At 39.9% G+C, this 20811-nt stretch overlaps 1 long non-coding RNA gene across 4 annotated transcripts in view; it reads left to right on the top strand.

Moving 5' to 3' along the window:
• The window catches only part of LOC106017884 (uncharacterized), a 466435-nt gene that overhangs the window by 296982 nt on the left and 148642 nt on the right, over positions 1-20811 (top strand). The window contains exon 1 of one of the 4 annotated variants that reach the window (XR_001191627.5): positions 7041-7260. The exons of 1 other annotated variant lie outside the window; for it this stretch is intronic. This is a non-coding gene — a long non-coding RNA (uncharacterized lncRNA). Of the gene's footprint in view, positions 1-7040; positions 7261-19962; positions 20010-20811 lie in introns of those variants that run through there. 2 more of the 4 variants (XR_011811638.1, XR_011811639.1) reach the window with 2 other exon arrangements.

Genomic DNA, 20811 nt, shown 5'->3' with positions numbered 1-20811 from the left:
AAGATTTTCAATTTTAATTTTGGTTTGGTTTTGATCTGAAATGGATTTCCTTTCAACTTTACTATTGAATGGCTTCATATCAAACCATCCAACTACATTTTCTTAAGAGAGGCTCCAGCTGAAGTAGCATCTGAATGTAACTGATGCTCAGTTACCTCACTGTTGTGCACAGAAGTGCAAGAAAATTTTTCTATCTATCTAACTCTTTCTCCACTTAATCATGCATTTCATGGTGCTATGCCAATTTCAGTAAACAGTTCTGATGTGAAAACTAAAAACTTATTTTTTCTATTTTCAATTACCATACTTGTTTAAATAAAAACTATTAGGTACTTTCGTATGGTCAAAATGTTTTTGTTCACAAGAAATTTTAAAGTTCTCATTCTGAATAGGAATTTGAATATCTTCAGTGTTGTATTTTGGTATGGTGAGACATCAAAATCCTGACAATTCTAATCAAGGATGTTTACTGTAGAAAGACTGTAACACAGAAAGAGATACCTCTCATTTTAAGGAATGTGAGATGAAATGCAACATTTTCTATGTTTCAGTCACCATGTTTTTACTATATACAAGATTTAAACCCAGCAGTTTTGAATGCACATTTACCTTGTTACTGTAAGACTACTTTCTGAACAATTTAGCAGAATGAGGAAGAAGCTCTGACTCTCATTTCTTCTGTGGCCAATGGGCTGTTTGGCCAGTGGGTGAGACTGTGAAAACACTGCACTGGCTGCTTCGCATGACTGCTGGAAGAAACTGTGGTATTTGTGAAGTGCATTTGGTGAAATTTACATTACTTACATTGCATTACTGAGCAATTTATTTGCATAGTAATAACACTTCCTGGTACATATAATTCAGTAAGTAAGGATAACTGTGCATTCCAAGAAATAAAGGCTAAATATCTGGAAGTTAAATGGCACAAACATGGCTTTTCTGTGGAAAACACTGCCAGAGCAGCAACCATTCAGTAAAAGCCATCAAAGTCATGAGGCCACCTGAAATGCCAGATGCATCTTCTACATTTTTTAAAAAATTGCATTGTAGAGTGTTTAAACATTTAAATTGTCATATAGACAGTTTTTTGAGTATATAAGTTAAAACTCATATTTTAGATATTTCTGTGATTGTCCTGCTATCTTATATTTGAATCTAAAATCTTCAGCTATATAACTTGAGTGAAAGGACGTACTAGCTGATTCACAAAGCTAGAATCTAGAACCCTTAGAAATAGACCCTTAGAAATAAGTGCATCACTGAAATCAATAGGATTGAGAAGTTCAAGTGTATTTTTTCTGCAGTGGGCACCAATGAGATACCTCTCTGCTCTTATTGTCGGTTAAATCTGAAGCCAGTCTTTTTGTTTTGTAAGGTGCGATTAACTTCTGTTTTGTAATTCTCAACTCTAAAAGTACCTACTTATCTAAAGTATTGAAGACACATCTTCATCACTGAAATCTTTGCCAAATGCATAATTATTTTCTAAATATACCCAGTGTTTGATTTGTACAATGCTTTTCAATAGTTTGGTTGCAGTATGCTGGCCACGGACTAAGTGAGACAGGAAAAAAAAAAAAAAAAAAAAAGGCAGCAAAACACTACACGTAATTCTGTGCATCTGAGAGTAACTCACATGCAGCCAAATCGAGACTGCTGAGAGCAGATATATATGTCCCCCTCGCCCTCCCTCAGCAGTAGTCTGAGCAGATGGATGAGCGTAGTGCAGTGCCCTGATGGTGAACCAGTCTGGGACATGTCTCAGACCGTGGTGCAAAGTGACTAGATTTAAGGGCCCTCCACAGAGATTACTTGTCACCAATCCATATTCCCAGCTAGGGATTTTTTTGCAGTTGATCCTGGAGACAGTGCTTGTGCAGGTAGGTCCAAGCACATGTGGGGCTATTAATGATCTGCATCGTATCCCCCTGAAAATTAAAAGCCAGCATGGTCTTTATGACTTTATATCCCTGCAGCAAGATAGGATATGGTTATTAATTTAACAGTGAAACAAACAGCTAACACTCTTCCAAAGCAGAGTTTTTTGTGTCACGTATAGTGACCTTTAAAAAGGCTGTCAGTACAATTTTTTACAGTGCTTTCCTAGACACTGCTGTGCGTTTTCAGTTATAGAGATTTTAATTCCCTAGGGGCAGATCTTGTATTAAAGGAGACAAACCATAAAAGTCTTGTAATGTAATTATTGAATTAGTGTGCAAAACATGCATACAACTTGCAGCCTGGTTTCAGGTGTATCTATACACAATTATGATTACATGTATCAGTTCTAAGTGTGAATTTAGAGGGGATTGGCAGTGCTTGATGGTGCTCTGTGAGTGTGGCCATCACAAGGATCTTGGTCCTGTGACCAGACAGGACTTGGCTGTCACCTGGAGGCTTTGTCAGGACAGAGGCTGGGGTGGCACAGACTTCATCCCACTGCCCATGCTGACCTGAAGGAGAAGCATGGCAAATTCCTGCAGGTGACAGGCCAGAAAGGCATGCTGAAGTCTCTCTCAGTGCAAAATCTTTCCTAACAATTTCTAGTAGAGATTTTGATTTCCTTTTTCATGTTTAATGGCCATTGTTCAGGTTGGTGGTGCTGGAAGCCATGGAAAAAATCCTTGATCCCATTTGGGACCATAGTAACTCATGGCAGAGGGCCCGGTAAGGCACTTACTTAAGTAAGTCACTTAAGTCACTGCCAGGACTCTGTTATCTAAACAGTTCCATCTCATTCAAATGCAGTAATGTCTAGGAATGATTTTGCTAAATATTGCCAGGACAGGCAGTTTTATTTGTTTTATAGAAAGGGGACTGATGGAAGGGTTTGGGAGGAGCTGAGCCAAGCTGTTAGGATTAGAGTTTCTGGAAGGCTGGGAAAGAATAGAGAGGGTTCTTCTCCTATGCTTTAGGTTTTCTTATTATATTAGGTAATTTCTAACTAGCTATCTTCCCAGCCCTGTAACAGAGATCAGTTCCTCAAGAAAGAACAAATGAATTTGGAGATACACTTATATTGTAAAGAAAGTGGTTTGTATGCACTATCTCCTACAGAGAGAGATCCCATGGGAAAAATACTCTCTGCCTAGAAAAATTGACTCATATGGGGTTGTCCATGAAGAGAATGGTTCTTGCAAATGAGGTTTATCATCCCTGACCTTACACCTTACAGATCTGGACTCCAGGATGGAAGTTTCCTGGGGACACAGGTATACTGCAGATATGCATGTTACCATATGTTGTAAAGTCTGCACATCTCAAAGATTTTAGTAAGAAAAAAGGACAGGGTGAGGTCTGTCATTGCACACATTGAGTAACATCCACCAACAGATCTGGCTGCTCTCTTGGCCAGCTCTCTGTCCAGGGGTGGATAAACTGGATGGACTTGCTTTGTGCTTGGGAGGAAGCCTGTCACAGGTGAAATGCTCTAGAACCTCAATAACATTTTACTTTTCAGATAAGTGAGTTGTTTCTGGCAGAAAATAAGGTGATCTTAAAGTCTTGAGGAGATACTGTAGGCAGTACAATTTTGTTTGGTGGTAGCGGGAATGTGCGTTGGGAGCAGCATTGGCAAAGAATCATGAAATATTTCCCTGTGTTGCAAATATGCCATCTATTCCCTGTGACAGTGTAGCCAAAGTAGACTGCTGTACCTGCTCTTCCCTCAGAAAGAAAAATAACTGTTTAATTGACTTTACTGAGAATAAGATCAGGCTTAACTTCTGTAAATCACAATTCAGGGCTGACAGTTTGCTGGAACACATGTCCTGTGGTTCCTTCCTGAACCTGGCCACATCCCTGAGGTGCAGATACCTTCTGGCTGTGCAGACAGCTGTCACCTCTGGGTCCTACTGTGTCCCATGGCAGCGTTCAGTGTGGGCCTGCCCCGGTGAGAGCAGTGGGTGACACTTTTGAGTAGCTTTCTCCTGATGTGCAAAACACAGGGAAAGGAGAATAATCCAAGCTGGAGGAGAAGCTGGCATTTGTTAGTTTTTGTCTGGAGTGAAGAGCAGGTAGGGACCAGGCAGTGTACAACTTCTGCAAAGGCAAACAGTGATGTTCTGCCCTTAAATTAGCCTGGTTTGCAAGGCACCACTCAATTCTTGTAAAAATATCTGCATTTAACTGTAATAGCTGAACATCAAGGCACATCACAGCTATTACCTCAAGCCTAGCTAGCAGCAATTTAGTGATGACAGTAATAGATTAAATAAGATCTCATTTATAAAATTTCATCTAAATAGCTTTAAAAGAAATCAAGCATAAATATGATTTGTTTGTTTTTAATGAAATAAGCAAGTCACACCTGTGTTTTGGTAGGCGCCATGACTTTGCTATCAGACAGTGGCATTTGTCATTACAACAAATGTCTTGGGTGGGGGAGTGGTGTAAATCTGTAGCAAAACTGAGTGGCATGTTCGTGTTAGAATTGGAGACTGCTCTGAGTTTTTATGAACCACCTCAGGAGCAGCGGCTGCAGCTTCCTTGGGAAAGTATTTACTCTGATATTAAGGGGATGGTAAGTCAGGGAGAACAATGAGCTTATATTTGGCCAGGATTTACCAGGTGCTTTTACAGGCACTATGATGTATATTAAATAGACCCAACTTGCTGATAAAATTTTGTCCCTTTAGTAATAGAAAGGAGCCCATTTAATGCCTGTATTTATGGTCATCGCTCTATCCTCCTACACCATGTGGAAGAAAAGCAGTTCTGATAATACATGTGTATGTTAAGGATCTCATTTAAATTCTTCCACTAGTTACAGCGCAATAGGCTTTTGGTGAAGATGCTATAGCTTGTTTTTACTGCTTTTCATTATCAGACAAGTCTTAGACAGTTACTTGTACTGTAGTTTAATTGTAGCCAGAGCCGTGCTGTTTCCTGGTAGGCCCAGGATAGCTCTGGTGAGGATATTTGTGCCCAAAAAAAGGACTGTTTCTCCACAGCAGAAACTGAAATTACGCTTCATCAATTTCTACCCCATCCTAACACTGAAAAAAGGCTCTCAGACTTTTAAAGCTGAAGTGATATGTCTGAAAATGAGTAGCTTGTTTCTCTGGGAGGTGGTAGAGTCCCAGGCCCTAAAAATGCCACTGCACTGCCATTTTATTTATTATTCATTCAGTGAGTATATCAAATAGCTAGAGGCATCCATCTGTCACATTGAGGCCTGTCCCAGCAATTTGAACACGTGGCTGCACAAAGGGATGGCCTCTGAATATACTCACCTCCATCCCTGGCCTCCTCAGCAGTCTGCAAAACAAAAATAAAGGCTGATGTGTGAGCTGCACACACAAATAGCTATTTTGTTTGCTTCCTCTGGGTTGTGTGGTGATGTTTTACCCTCTCCTTTCTCTAAGGGAGGTAAGGAATGACCAACAAGTATCTCCAAGGGCATTCAGTGAAATGAAGCTTTTGATGAATCCATAAATACTCTACAAGCTTTGAACTGAAAGTGCCTTGCTGCTGCCTATGCCCCTGCTCCTTTGCGCATGGTGCCCAAGGGTTGCTAGCATGGGCACCCGAACCAACCTTGGGGCTGGATGCTGGCTCTGGCAAGTCTTCATAGCTGTTTTTGTCAGATGTTACCTTCAATTTCTGCATCTGAAAACGGACAGATTTTTCCAGTTACCTGGGAGATTTCAATCCATTTGCGTTTTTTCCTTGTGTTGCTTTATCATAGTGGTGCTTTTGATTGAGGCTCTCAAGATTATTTTTTGCATTTGAAATGAGCAGAGTTCAGGGGAGAAGCCTTCAATGTCACATCTTAGCAATCTGTTTGGGCTACATTTCTGCTTAGGGCTCAAGATACAAAGTTAAAGGTACAATCCTATCAGTCCAGCTTCTTCCTTTACTCCTGTTCATGTGTGGTAAAAGTACAGATTAGAATTTTAAAGTGCACATTCACAGTTAAAATTGACTTTGTGATTCTCCTTGCCTTTCTAATCTTTGCCTAAAGAAATAGGTTTGCAAACACATCCAGTCTAGCCAATATCTCTATTTAAATCTGAAACCCTATACTAGGGAGAATCTTTTCCAGTTGCTTGGTCCTGTTACCCAGAATCGCATCTCTTACAGAGTACCCTATTATTTATGACAACTAGCAGGATGACGATCAGCATAAAACTGTAGAACCAATACAAATGTCTCTTTCCAAATGTATGCTGAATGTATCTGGAGGCATCAAAGAAGTCAAGTGGATCAAGGAGTAGCTACTACTTCGCAGACATCTGGTAAAAGCACAGATTGATTCTGAATGTCCTCCAGCAATGAAGTAGTGCTATAGATAAAGAAGTAACTAGTATTGTGAAAACATCTGCTAATTTTTGTGTTCACTGTAGAATATACACTATGAAGGAAAACATTGCTCCCTCATTCACATTTCCAGGATTGCTTCATAATTTGGGCTCAATGGTGCAAACTGGCTAATAGCAAAACCGTTTCAAGTTTATACAGTTGTAAAAATATTTGTCTACTTTTATTTATTGTGAGAACCATTGTGACATGTCTGTCTAATTTAGTACTTCCTGATGGCAGCTCACACAGGTTCTGTAATTCATTCTCCCCTTCCTCACACAGTTCTGCTTTGCCTGGGGGAACAGCCTTGCAACAGTAAGGATCTCCAAAATCCTTAACTCTTCAGATGAAGATAAGGGAGGTTTTAGCAGTGCATGGGCAGTATAGGGTATGAAAATTCTCCAAAGCAATAGCTCTGCAGCAGTTGGAGCCCTACTCTCAGGCATTGATAAACTGGGGCATACTGGGGGAATGCTCCCCTATGCTTCCACTTAATTTTCTCCATATTTGTATGTCTTCCTTAGGCAGCTCCCTTCTAAAGCTCTGCATTGTGGGCCTTCATAAGAACAAGATATCCTGAGCAGCTGCTTCTCTATGTTATGAAATATAAACATAGACCAACTTTGCCCTACATGTGACTTCACAGGAGGCTTGGGGGTTTATTGGGTGTGTTTGGGCACATTGTTGACACCTGGGGCTTGTGGGGGGGTGCTTGGGCTCACTGTGGGCAACTGGGACTCACTGTACCTGCTGAGGAACTGAATTGTTTTAGCTGCTGAGGAGCTGATTCTTCCTTCTCTGCCATTTCTGGTTTGTTGGTGGTGGTGAAAGGAGTGTGGAACCCATCATTTCTAATGGTAGCTTCAGTAGTGCCATTTAGTGTAAAAATTTTTCATGCCTCTTTGGATCTTTGGAGAAGGTATAGGAATGGTAAAACATCTGGAGGGAACAGAAAAGGTAAGATTTGTAATGCTAGATAGTGGGACCTTCAGTGAATAATAATGTGTTCACAAAAGATTCTGGGTTTTCAGTGAGGAGATGCTTTTTTGTTTCAAATGGAAGCTGGCTTTCAGTTAATATAGATTTATCCACTTTGGGATACAAAATCCTGCTTTCTGCTCTGTGCTATTTTTTCTGAATGCCACAGGAGGCTTTATTTTTCCCTGACAGCTAGCTAAAGGGCACATTTATTTGACAACTCCTTCATCAGTGAAAAAGTAGAAAAGACGTTAATCTAAGGCCTTATGCAGTCTAGTAGCACCAAGGATCTCAACTGAGTGCTTCAGGAAACAATAGCAGAAGCTTCTTTCAATGTTGTGGGGTTAGCTGGGAAATCAAACTTCTTTAAGTCATTTCTAGTGTTCGATATGTGTATGGAGAGAGCTGCTATTCAGGAATAAATCCAGAGTAAGGGGTCATGGGTGAGTATGAGGGTTGCTGGGGAAAACCCAGATGTGAAAGAAGCACAAAAAGTCAGAGGGGTTGCACAGAGTTAGCTCGAGCTGCTGGGAGTAACAGTGTTGTAAATCCTGTCCCCAGGATGCAGTCTAATTAGCTCAGCCTTAATTTCTTGATTATTCATATTCTAACATCATGTAGAAGCCTGGATCAGTGTATTATGCACACAAAATTCACAGACAGGTTCTTGTATGGAAGCTCTTTGCAGGAAAGGGAAACTACAGTGGCATTTCTTATGATGTGCTCTGTTATTGGCCCCAGGGGCTGTTCATAATCTTGGTGGGACACTGTAGGAAACACACCTCTGATAGGATGTTTGTCCCAAAGGGACAGCAGTCTTCAAGTGAGTGAAATTCATGTGTACCTGCTGCACTCAGATGGGTGAATAATCCTGGAAAACCACAAAACGTTATGTCTAAACGTGGGCACATGGCTTAAGTTTGTATAAAATCAGAAAGTAAGTGAAGAGAAGGGAGGGGGAGAGGGCAGTTGTGAACTGCTTGTGTACACCAGCTCAGGGCACAGCCTGAAGTACCAGGAATGAAATCCCCGCTTCTCTGAGGGCTTTGTGGTTCTGTCATTGACTTTGCTTGAGTCAGGGTTTCCCTAGTCTTTGTTTCCTTCTTATAGCCTTTTATTATCATCCTGAGCAACTGAGAAGGTTTGAGCCTCTGCAGATAAATCCTTTTCAGGCATTGACTTTTCATGACAGTTTTAAATGTCAATCTGTTCTTAGCTGATGGATTAGTGAAGCTTATTACAGACTATGTTAATTTAGTCTGTATGTGTAGATCTGCCTTTACAAGTAGCATGGAAATGTGTTAACATTTTTACATAATGACAGGTAAAGCACTCAATGTTTGAGATGTCAATGAGAGTTGACTGAAAGGCTGTCTGCAAATTTTTCTCCTGGGCAAGCAGGATCACCTGCTTTGCGTGGTAATCAAGAAAGACCATTCCTTGCGTGCAGAGGAAGCAAATTTACTTATGTAAATTGACAACACAGCCAGTGGGCATTCTGCTTGTAATGTAGCCAAGTCCCACCTAATATGAGATTGATGTAATTTGATTTTTATTAAAATGCAGTGTTTGAGTTTCTATCAATTTTTGCCTGCGTGCAAGATGTTGCTGATGTTACTGACTGCAAGAAACTGTGGAAACTGCATTAGTGTTTAAAATAAAATAATATGCCCTCACAGGGAGCCCAGGGGAGAAGAACAAGGCATAGCAATAAATCCACTAGTGACTATTTTAAAATGGATTCCTTTGTGAGATTTATTTTTATATCAAGAAGAACCTGTGCATGTTACAGATGATGAGCGTTTACCATTCTTTGTAAGACAGTATTTCTGGTACTCACAAGAGAGTAGACTAAACAGAAAATGTGAGGTAGTAGTTTGTGCAAGTTAAAGTGGAACAATCCCTTAAAATACTTAATTAGATTATGGGGAATCTTTACAATTTGAAATGTTTATTTCCAACATGCATGAGGTAGAAACAGTATCTTAATCCATACTTCTGTTTTTAGCATTGTATAGTTGTCTTATTTGTTTTATACCCAAGTTTACTTAATATATTCATTCTGAATTTGACAAAAAGGCTGCCAGGCAGGTAAACTTGGTGCTGGGTCCTGCCTTGCTTGCACATTACTAAGGATGCTGAGGTTCTTATTGTTAGCTGAGCACAATAAAAAGCTGCATATCTATGGAGGAGCCAGAGAAGAATCCAGATTTCACTGCTGTGACTTTGAGACAACAGCAGTGAAATGCAGAAGTGTTTGTTTAACTTTGAATGCATGAAGAGAACAAATCTGAGTAATTCATTTTTTATTTTTTTTATAGTCATGTTGTTGATGACATTCTTCCTTGCAGGCTGGGAACTAAAGGCAAAACATTCGTACTGAGAGGCTCTGTTTGAATTGGATAGGAAGTTGAAATCTGCACTTTTTTTTTTGTGCGACAGAGCTACGAAATGAGTCATTTCGGTCTAACACTAAACAGCTTATTCCAATAAGGCACACTACTACCTCTTAAAGCTACTCCCTCTGCTCCACTTAAGACTCCAGCATTGTTTTTTTCTGTTCTGCTGCTCTGGAGATTTGTGTTAGGGTTTTAAAGGAACAATTTGCATAATGTCTTTAAAGAAGAAATCCAATAATGATGTGCTTATTTGTTTAGACCACCCCATCCACACCTCACAATAGTTGTTAACAAAGTAAAGTTATTGACACCAGTATCTTGTTTTACAATGGTCTATAAAGAAACACCTGGTAATTGTGGGTGGTGGTGGTAGTAGTGAGTTTGTTTGTTTTGTTTTGTTTTTAATTAAATGCTTGGATTATTTCTGTGACTTTGGCTTCACTTTGGGGTGTCATCTCTCTGTTAAATGCTTGTGGTTTGCCCTTACAAGACAGAATGTGATAATGGAAAATACAGTATGTTTAGAATACTGTAGGATTATGTGTTTCTGTAGCCTCTGTTGGGAGCAGGTGAAAGCAGAGCTGGGTGTCTGAGCAGAGGCAGGTCATGACACTGGTTCCCCAGGACTGCATGGGGTTCTGCAGACAGCTATTGGGTCTGGCACTCTTCTTTCCAGCACAGATAGTAGAGGATGTGTGCTAGGGTTGTAAGATAACTATACCCAGACTTCTCTGGAGGGGATGCCCTATGGCTCGTACTGTAGCTGTATGCCTGAGGCAGTACTATGTAGGGCAAAGAGGCAGAGGAATTGATCTCGGGTGCAGCAGTGCTTAGGAGGAGTTTGACTCTTCAGATCTGCACTTTCACATATGATCATCAGCTCAAAGCAGTGAACAGGTCTGGAATTCAGTGGTGCCAAGTCTTGCCCACTTAGATGAGGTTTCTACTGTGTGTAATTCTGGTGCAAGGGCTGCCCTGAACCTACACTGATATGGACAGAGTTGTCCTCCATTCCTACTGAGACTGAACTGATCTAACCTTACCATGCCTAATTTGTTTAATAGGATACAGTTTGTTTTGATGTTGCTCTTCTTTCCAAGGACATAGCACTACTCTACTGTTAACGATGCATCTCTGTATCTACTTGGCATCAGTGGAGCAGCATGTTAAATGCAGATCTTTATAAAATGCATCTTTACAGCTGTCTAACATTTGTATTCACCACCTAGCAGTATATAAATGAACCTGGGGCTGTATGAGTCAGCATCATGGGATGCAGCACAAAACACATGTGGTTTATGAAGTGAGTGGATGAGCTGGAAAATAGCAGCTGAATTTAAGCTGCCAAATTGGTGTAACAGAGGGAGACTTTAAAGCAATTCTTCAGAGATTGAAATGAATTGCTGTAGGTTGTGGTGCCCGTGACCTTTAGATATTTTTGACAGTGAAGCATAACCTGTTGTCACGAAGAAAATCCCCATTGCAAAAGGACACCTCTTCCATTATTCAGTCCTTTGGTGTGTGTGGCTAAGTCATTTTTTTTTTTTTTTTTTGGAAAAGTCAGTATGATTATAGCATGAGGATGCCTTCTGCTTTAACTCAATCTCCCTGACCTAAGTTCAAACCCATCCCATGCTGTAGCAACTGCAAATAATTCCTTTGTAAGATTGTCAGAAGTGAGATGAGGTTAAGTCAAAACCCCACAGGTCTGCAGAATGTATAACTAACATGTATGATGGGGTGATTGGCAATTGCCAGCTGGAAGCATCAGTTTTAAATTGTCCTTGGAAGAGGTGTCATCCTCAATCAAAGTTTCAAGGAAATTAGAAAAGGGCCTACAAAAGCCAATCTCAGCTTGAAAATGCCTGACAAGAGGATAAAAGTTTGAAAAGATAATTTCAGAAAGGATAAAAATTAACTTCCTCTCTACACAAATGTTAATGGCTAACACCATGAGCTGCTTCCGACTTAGCCTCATTAGGCCAAATTTTAAAAATGTTCAGGGACTAGGCATGTAGGTGACTAGTGGGAATTTACAAAGCCTATGAAAGGCTAAACATCTAGGTCTACCTTGCCATCATAGCACTTGGGTCTTCAGCCTGACTGGATCTTAGGTCTTGTCAGAGGAAAGCAGGTTCCTAGCTTACATGTCTGAGATGCCAGAATATTTGAGCAGATAAGTCTGTTGTCTTTGAGGCTGCTTTTCTAAGAGCCTTTTTGGTTTTGGGTTGGTGTATTTCTTGGCTTAGATGCCTTAAATGCTCTTTTGGAATGCAGATTTTATTCTGAAGTTGAGTTTTGAAACTCTCTGGGTTAAAATAAGGTGTCTTTACAATAATAAATACACAAGGAATACAGAGGAGTTGTGTGCTCCAAGTGTAGGTCTTAACTGGGACTTTGCATAAGTGGAGTTCTCCCTCCACTGAGCAGATTAACAACTGATGGGTTTACATCAAATGTAGTCTCTTCTTAGCTTCGTCAAATGTACGTGTTCAGAGGTCTAAATCCTGCCTGTGCTGGGGATGTATGGAGTACATGTGTAATGTTGCTATAGCTGCACTAGTGTATGCTCTTCTGAAGGCACTGCCTTTCTTGTTTTTGCTTGAATTAATCTCCCACCTTTATCTCCAAAGAGTAGGAAAAGACACCAGCCACAATGAGTTATCCGTGAGCTGGATTTCAGAAGCCACTGGGACCTATGGGTAGTGGCGTTGAATATTCTGTATTTAAAAAACAGAAACATTTACAGAGTTCAGTTTTACCAGTGTAACAGCTGTGGAAGTTCTACTCATTTAAAGAAGGGAAATTTAGGGTTGGAAATTTAAAATGGACTGTCTTCTTTCACTAGTAATATAGAGTATCCAAAGAAAAATCAAAACTTCTTTACCACTCTTTCTGCTAGAATAATTAGATATGTCTTTGTGCAGTATATCCAGCTACTTTTACGTCTTCTCTGCAAGGTATCTTTCAAACTTAAATTTAACTTGACACCTTTCTCAGTGACCATTAATTCAGTTTGTAAGAGACTCTGGAAACCTTTGATATTGATATTGTGTTGCTGCAATTACTGCCTATGGTCCTGCAGCCATACTAAAATAAAAAGGCCTGCATACTTTGCTTTCAAGTCAATCCCTTAGAGGCTCAATCAGTTTGATTTTTGAAACCTGTGCTTGGCAGAGAAGCTGATTAAATTCTGCTGCTATCGAGGCTGTACATGCTGGGTTCAGAACCTATGTGCAATGTCACGTTCTCATAGTGGTGGTTATTACACCAGATTTTGATGCTTTAGAATCCATGTTTTAAAAAAAAAAATCGAAGAGACCATGAAAAAGATAGGTGGCTAGACAGGGTGAAGGAATTATAACTTCTCAGTGTAGATTGCACTGTTACTTTTCTCAGTTTTGGTCACTTAGGACATTTAGTCCTGTAAGATTCTATGGAAGCAACTAAATCCCAAGCAGTGGGTTCACTATTTAAGGCTGCCTGGACAAAGGGCTCTGCTTCTGTAGCTCTGTAGTGCACAAGAGTGGCCTGATTTATCCACAGTGCTTGTAAATTTTCTACTTCAAGCTCTGTTATGAAAATTGTTGGTCTGTGACATCTGAGCTTACCATTTATTTCTGTGAAATTAGTCAAACAGCCTCACTGGTGCTAAAGTTGAGAATATCTGAAATTGCTAGTGGGATGCTGAAACTCATGGGGGAAGGAATTTACCTCCATTAGAAGAATGTAGTAGTTAATTGAATTATTTTCTTCTTAGGGCTGTGAGCAAATGCAGAATTGTTCTTTTCAGTGAAGGTGATATATAAATCCTAACTAAAGTGCAGGCTAATGTGATGCAAGCCCTAACCATGTAACTGCATGTAACTGATGAAAGATGAGGCCTTCATTTCCCTGAATTAATCTGAAGGATGGAAGAAAAAAGTATGAGGAATTATTCTAAACATAAGAATGCATCAGAGAAATAATTTCATTATGGGAAAAGAGACTTGCATTTCATTCTATTGATTAGCAGAAATGAAATGAAAAGGCAGCTCTTGTATAGCCATGTATTTACTTTCTAAACAAACCCAATCCTATTCAGTCTCAGTCCTTTTGTAACTCTAAATCTCTTGCTGATGCAGGTTGACCTTTTTGCTCCAAAATTTAAAATCAAAATGCAGCTCACTCCCATGGACACAGATATAGCCCAAAAGAAATGATAAGGTACACAGAAATAATAGTATAGTTTGTATGCAATTGTACGTAAGAGATATAAGGTCAAAGCAGCACCTAAATTCAGTTTTTGGTTGGGGGGAAGGCTGTACTTCGTACATCAGGCAAATACAGCTTGGAACACTGATTGTTCAGGTTAATACTTTAAAAAAAATTTTTTTTTTTTTATTCCATGAAGTGAAAATATTTTAAAACAAATAGTTGGAAAACATTAAGTTGAATGTAGTATATCAGGGCTCTTAATGGGAGCAAGAAGCCGTGTTTAGAGTGCCATGTGAAGCTTCTTCAGTAGTTGTCTACAATATATTTGACATTCCCCACCCTTAATACCTCTTGATTCCAAGTAATGACTCATACCCTGCCAGTGCTAAACAGATACAAAAATGTTTTCAAGCCTGTGGGGTATGGGAGGGTTTTAGTGTCTCTTCCTCATAGTTTTTGACAGCTTACAGCTCTCTAATAACCTTGCTGTTAGTGGTTTGGGCACAGCACTGCATGAACACTCTTGCTGACTGAGGACAACCATAGCCACTCAGCTTTAGGGAGCTGGCTGACTTAATGTTTATGCACTCTCATGTGGAGTATCATGTTCTACTCCAAACCTGGAGATCCTGTTCTTTGAGTGCAACGCATATCTGGATGTGTAGATGAGAAGATTGCTGTGTCAGAGCTCATTAGTATCTTTACACCTGTGTATTTTTTTCTGTAAGAATACAGTATTTCTTGCATAAAATATATTTTTTTATTAAAGTGGGAGTAAATGAATACTACTTGTTAACGTAAGTCTGAATCTTGGGCTTCTGCACTGCCTTATAAGTTGTACCTTGTGTACCATAATCTTTCTACCATTGGGGCTAGATGGTATGGACAGATGAACATTTTGGATCCTTATGACTTCTCTCTGGCTTTGCTGCCGTAGTGCACTGGAGGAACAATTAGGCTTGTGCTGGTGATGGCACAGCAGTGAGTGAGCCAAGGAATATAACAGAGCTGGAACTACTACTGATTGGATGTGGGAGGAACCTTTCATCCTGTGAAAAGTCTGATGTTAATTTGGGTTTCGGTGGTTTTAGTTTTTTTTCTTTTTTCATTCTAGAAGAAAATGCTAAAGCATCGTGGTGTACACATACTTTTTTTTTTTTTTTTTTTGTGCAAACACAATTTTGAAGTTTTGACTGGCTGTATTTAATGACTTCAAGCAGTAGGAGTTGACTGCTGGAGTCTATACAACTTATTTTCATGGTCTTTTCCTGTGTTTAATATTTATTACTGAGTTGACAGTGGCATAGCAAGAGAACTGTGAATCAGCAATATCCTTGGCTGTTGCTGGGCTTCATGTTCTGCTTATTCTCCCATGCTCTTCCTGTGGATCATTCTGACAAACTCTGTGAACTTAAGGTAGGAAATGTGTACCAAGTGTCTTGCATTAGCATAAAATCAATTAGGACAAGCTAAGGAGTCAGGTAAGCAAAGAGTTCCCTCTGCTGTACTGCTGGCACTGGGCAATAGGAAATACCTAATTCAATCACTTAAAATGTGTACTGGTGATCAAATACAGAAAGGACAATGTTGTGAGCTACATGAGGAAAAAAGAAGCTTAGGAATTTCTTACAGGCAGAATCAGGCCTATGAAAAGAATTACTGTGGTCTTCACCAGAAGCTGTGCCACTTAAGTGATTTACCTCTTGGCATGGTGATGAAGGAATTCTCAGTTGTGGTGAACTAAAATGTTTTCACATCTGCTGATGGAACAGAGGTACTGGACCAATTGCCTAAAACCTGGTTAGGAATAGCCCTCATTAAAATTAGCACTTTTCTTGTTTTAACTAAACTATTTATCTTTTGGCTTAAAAATAATTAAATCAGGGTTACTTCTAAACTCAGGAGGAAGAAAAAAAAAAAGAGAGAAGCTATTGCAACAGCAAATGCTTACTTTAAGCATTAAATATTTCAGGTCTGCATCAGGCCTGGAGACATGTTTCTAAGGCATTTTATGAACTCTTAATAAAACAAACTCTTTCCAATATTTTTTGCTTTTAGTTTTACAGTGGTTTTTGCTATTCACTGTATTGTTCAGAACTCTGTTTACAAACTTGATCCTTAAAACACCACCTTTGTAGAAATACCACCTAAAAAATTTCACATTAAATTTGTCTTAGCGTGTTTTGAGGTGATTGCCAGTTATTTTTCTGGATGATCTACCTAGAGTAGAGGTGTTAGAGACATACTTCTTCAGAAGTACTCTTCTGGGTTGTATAACAATGCAGGTTTTGATTGGGTGTGACAATAGCATCTCACTTATAGTGTGGTAAAGCAATTCTTAGCACTTGGATAGTGTTTAAGATCTAAGCAAAGTAAAACCTTAAACTAATCCTTCAAAGCAATCTTGTGAGAATCTTCTGTGTCTGCATTTTGCAGTAATGTGGAATGAGAATACCATGTGACTAGCCATAGGCTAGGCAGGGAGCAAGTGGTAAAGTGGGGATTAAAATTTGAAAGCTCCTGGCTCTCAGTCTTGCACTCAACCCACTAGATATCACCGTATCCTCTAATCAAACCTCCAAAACTACAGTACTACACACCATGTTGTGCAAATTTCCTTGGGGAACTTAAGACTCTTCTACGTTTCAAGCTTTCTGAAGACTGTAAGTAGGAAAAAAAAAAAAAAGCTAAAACTGAATCAAAATCTATACAAGTTATTCATTTATTCTCATTGTGTTGGCTTGGTTGTTGGAATCCTTTCATTACTGAGGGAAATGAAAGGTGTCTCCCACAGAACACTTCAAATTTTCATCTTTGTTGGGCAAATGTATTTATTTTTTTAATTATGAAAATAAAGGGGGAAAAAACAGCTTAATTATTTCCATCTTCCAATCACCTCTGTCACACTTCTTGATTTAGTGACTTGCCAGTATTTACCCATTGGCACAACAGTTATTTTTAGATGTATTGTTAGATTTCAAGTAAAGCTCACTGGTGCATACAAATTATTCATTTATGCACTGATTTGAAAGTAATATGTATCTCTAACAGAGTGTCAGGAAAGCACAAAATGTAGTCATTCTGGAAGCAGTAATTGTAGGCAACAATTTGTTGGAAGCTCATTCAGGTTTGAATGACATCAGAGAATACAAGCCACAGAGTAAAAGAGTAGGAATTGAAGTGCCTGCTCCATGCTGGCATGTGGATGTTGCCTTAAAACACCAACTTGCCCATAGCAGTGGCAACCTTGGAGCTGCACATTAGAAAGCACTTGCCCCAGTGCCATGTTACAACACTTTGTCCCAAAGCCATTCAGCACATGGAAGGAGCTCATATGCTGGGGTGGGGAGCAGGGTGTTTGTAACTCCTTCAGGGTCATGGCCAAGATACAGGTGGTTGCATTCCTCACCTTATCTGTAGTCTATCCTGCAAGATGCTGCTATCTACATGATGATGCCCAGATGCTTTGACATCCTCTACTGTGAAGCATCATAATATATGTATTTGATTAACTCTGTTTTCATGCCCTTTGGTTCTCTATTTATAACTTTAGCACTGACTCCTGTATATGGTATGATGGTTGTACAACAGCTCAATGGCGATGTGTTCATATTTGGATAAAGTTCTGCATTCACTTCTGGTCATGAACAGCTTTACTCCACTCCACCTTCTTCAACTCTCTCCTTTCTCATCACATCAGATTTTATTTCCTTATCCCACCTCACTTTATCAGCACTCACATGTTCTCAAGATAGTGGCTTACCCTTTGTACTCTTGGATTGTCCCTCATGCACAAAACATTCTCTTTAGTCTGCTTTGAAGTTGCTATTCTCCTCCATCAGATGCCTCTGTAGAGACTGCTGGCTTGGTGACCGTATCTGCTGCCTGATTGTGGGTGAATCTGTGGGAGGGACTGCAGAGGGAGTCCCTCTCATCTGAGATGGTGAGAAGCCATGTGTTGTGTATGGCGTGATGCCTGTGATATCACAGAGCTCCACAGAAACACAGGTGTGATGCCCATTGCTTCCCTGATCTCTCCTATTTAGTGGATATGATTTATTTATGCTTATGGTTTGATTGCGTTGTATTATGAATTCTCCTGAGCAAGCAATTTTGAGAGCACTGGAAGCTGTATGGCTGAAGAACACAGCACTGCTTGAAGCTAATACGCCATGTTTCTTACCAGGGCAACTTTGAGCAAAGATGTTTCCCAAGGATTTTAATCTGCCTTGGCTGGAAACGACGTGCTGAGTCTATATAATATGCAGGACAAGAGGGATTTGGTCTGCATTTGGAGATCAAGTGGCTTCTGCTTTACACACACAGGTTATTACCTATGAAGGGTACCTACAACTCTGTTGCAAGAATTGGTATTTTCCACTGCTACCGTGGAAAACCTGCTCCGAATGTACTTGATGCCTAAACATCATTTAGTCTTTGAGGACTATCAGATGGTAACTGTCTGCATACTGTTTGGATGGGATGCTACATAATAAACAAAGAAAATATTGATATTCAATAGAATCCACAAGGCAGGACAGATGAACTGTAAAGGGGATGGACTGTACACATGTGTCTGTTTCTGCTGTCAGTAAACATTTTATTTGTGTCATTGAGTAGCTGCTGATTAAAATATCTACTGAATAACATTCATCCAAGTTTTTTTGAATATATTTTTTGTTTATTTCATTATAAAAAGATGTAAAACAAAACATTTCTGCAGCCAACCAAAATAATTTGGAAGGCTGTCCTAATGGACACTAGGACCTAGTTTCTTAAACGAAGTACTTTCTATCTACCCATATATTCATACCCAGAATCATGAGATAAGAGAGGAAAGGTCTGACATTAAGCTGTTGGTTTTCCCTCATTTAAAAAAAAAAAAAAAAAAAGTGCTGGTGGGGGTAAAATCTCTCTCTCAAGGACTGATGATCTGGGGTTCCCGTGAAGAAGTTGTAACTTACACATGAGAAAAGATCAGTTAGGAGGTGTATGAGAGCAGCAAAAAAAGAAAGCACATTCTGCATGGGAGAGCAGAGTGTATGCCTCCCTTTAGGGTGTTCTGTATGTACTCTGTCTTTAGGAAAGGATGCATCAACAGAAGGTGCCTTACAAGTGTCGTTCCAGGAAAAAAAAAAAAAAAAAAAAAAAAAAAAACAAACACAGCATGTCATGCACCTTGGACTCCTACAAAGTTCATGGTAGCATGACTTTTGTTGTTTGGAGTTACCTGTACCTGAAGCCCAATCTCTCTCATTTTGACCTCACAAGCTCTTCTTGAGTAAGACATGAGCTGAAATGGTTGACTGAGTGTAGTAATTCCTGGCATATCCAGAACAAAATGTAGTGAATTTGGGTAGCTGGAGGTTGCTCAGCTTCCTACTTTAAATTAATTAAATCCAACGTGTTTTTAGAGTGGCATTTCAAAAACAAAGCTGAAGCTTTAATATTCTTATATGGGGATCTGGGTTCCTACATGAGTCTCTTTGCACAATAGTAATATTCAAGCCCATTTGAAATAGTGCGAATGCAACACAGCTGGAACAGCCTTGCCATTCTGGGTGCCATTGCTGCCAAAATTATATTATTCTTCAGAAATGCTGGTGTGAGTTATTTCACTAACTCACATTTCCAGCAAAAGTATTTTAACTTTCTCATATTTGAGACTGCATCTACACGTGACTTCACACAAGCCTTCTCTTTTCTCAGACAATAGGCTTTATTGTCCTGTTAAGGGTCTGTAAGTGATTCTCACTCCCTTTTTATTAAGTTAGGTCTACTAGGTGTCCTGGTTTCAGTTAGAACAGAATTAATTTTCTTCCTAGTAGCTGGTGGAATGCTGTGTTTTGGCTTAGGATGAGAAGAGTGCTGATAACACCCCGATGTTTTAATTGTTGCAGAGCAGTGCTTATACTAAGCCAAGGACATCTCAGCCTTTTGCTCTGTCCTGCCAACGGGCAGGCTGGGGGTGCAGTAAAAGCTGGGAGGGGACAGACCCAGGACAGCTGACCCAAACTAGCCAAAGGGGTATTCCATCCCATCTGACGTCATGCTAAACAATATATAGGGGTGGCTAGCCGGGGGGAGGGGGCCGGACTGCTCGGGGTTAGGCTGTGCATCGGTCAGCGAGTGGTGAGCAATTGCATTGTGCATCACTTGTTTGTACATATTATTACTTTCCTATTATCACCATTGTATTACTATTATTATTATTATTGTTATTATTATTTTTGTTATTATTATTTTCCTGTCTTATTAAACTGTCTTTATCTCAACTCACGGGCTGTGAGAAACACTCCGTAGCCAATAACTTAGGCTCAGGCGAGGATCTCAGTGAAGTAGTAATTTATTCGCGATTGCAATGGCGGGCGCCCCACAAGCAGGAGAGAGCGCATCTACTAGTTCCAAAACACAGTTTATATATCTTTTGATGGCAGGACCCTCCCCTGTTTCCCCACTGAGTGGGTAATCCAGGTTCACAATCCATCTGATGCTTCACAAACAATGCATGGCCTTCAGTTGCTGGCCTGTTAAATTTCAAATTTCTTTTGACATTTTTACTGCTTGAAGTGGTAATGTTTCTTCACTTATCTGACTTGATTTGACACCGTGATTTTCACCTAATTGTCCTAAGGAGTCCGGTTGTCTGCATTTTACTAGGTCGCCTGCTAAACTTTCTTATCACTGTAAGCATATCTCAGTACCACATTCCCTCCTTCTAAACAATATAACTCTGCAAAAACAACATTTCTATTCCCACACGGGCTTCACTTTCCATTTCTCTCCCCCGTCCCAGAGAGGGAGGGGGGAGGGGGAGCGAACGGCTGCGTGGTGTTTAGCTGCCGGCCGGGTTAAACCACGACACTAGGATAGATAGGGGATGTTCTTGCTCTCATATAGAGGCAAAATAATGGTTTCTGAGTTGTAATTTGTC

Source organism: Anas platyrhynchos, chromosome 10 (genome assembly GCF_047663525.1).
Source record: "Anas platyrhynchos isolate ZD024472 breed Pekin duck chromosome 10, IASCAAS_PekinDuck_T2T, whole genome shotgun sequence".
Classification (NCBI taxonomy): Eukaryota; Metazoa; Chordata; class Aves; order Anseriformes; family Anatidae; genus Anas; species Anas platyrhynchos.
The sequence above is the reverse complement of the archived record's forward strand: the minus strand, read 5'-3'. Positions and strand labels throughout refer to the sequence as shown.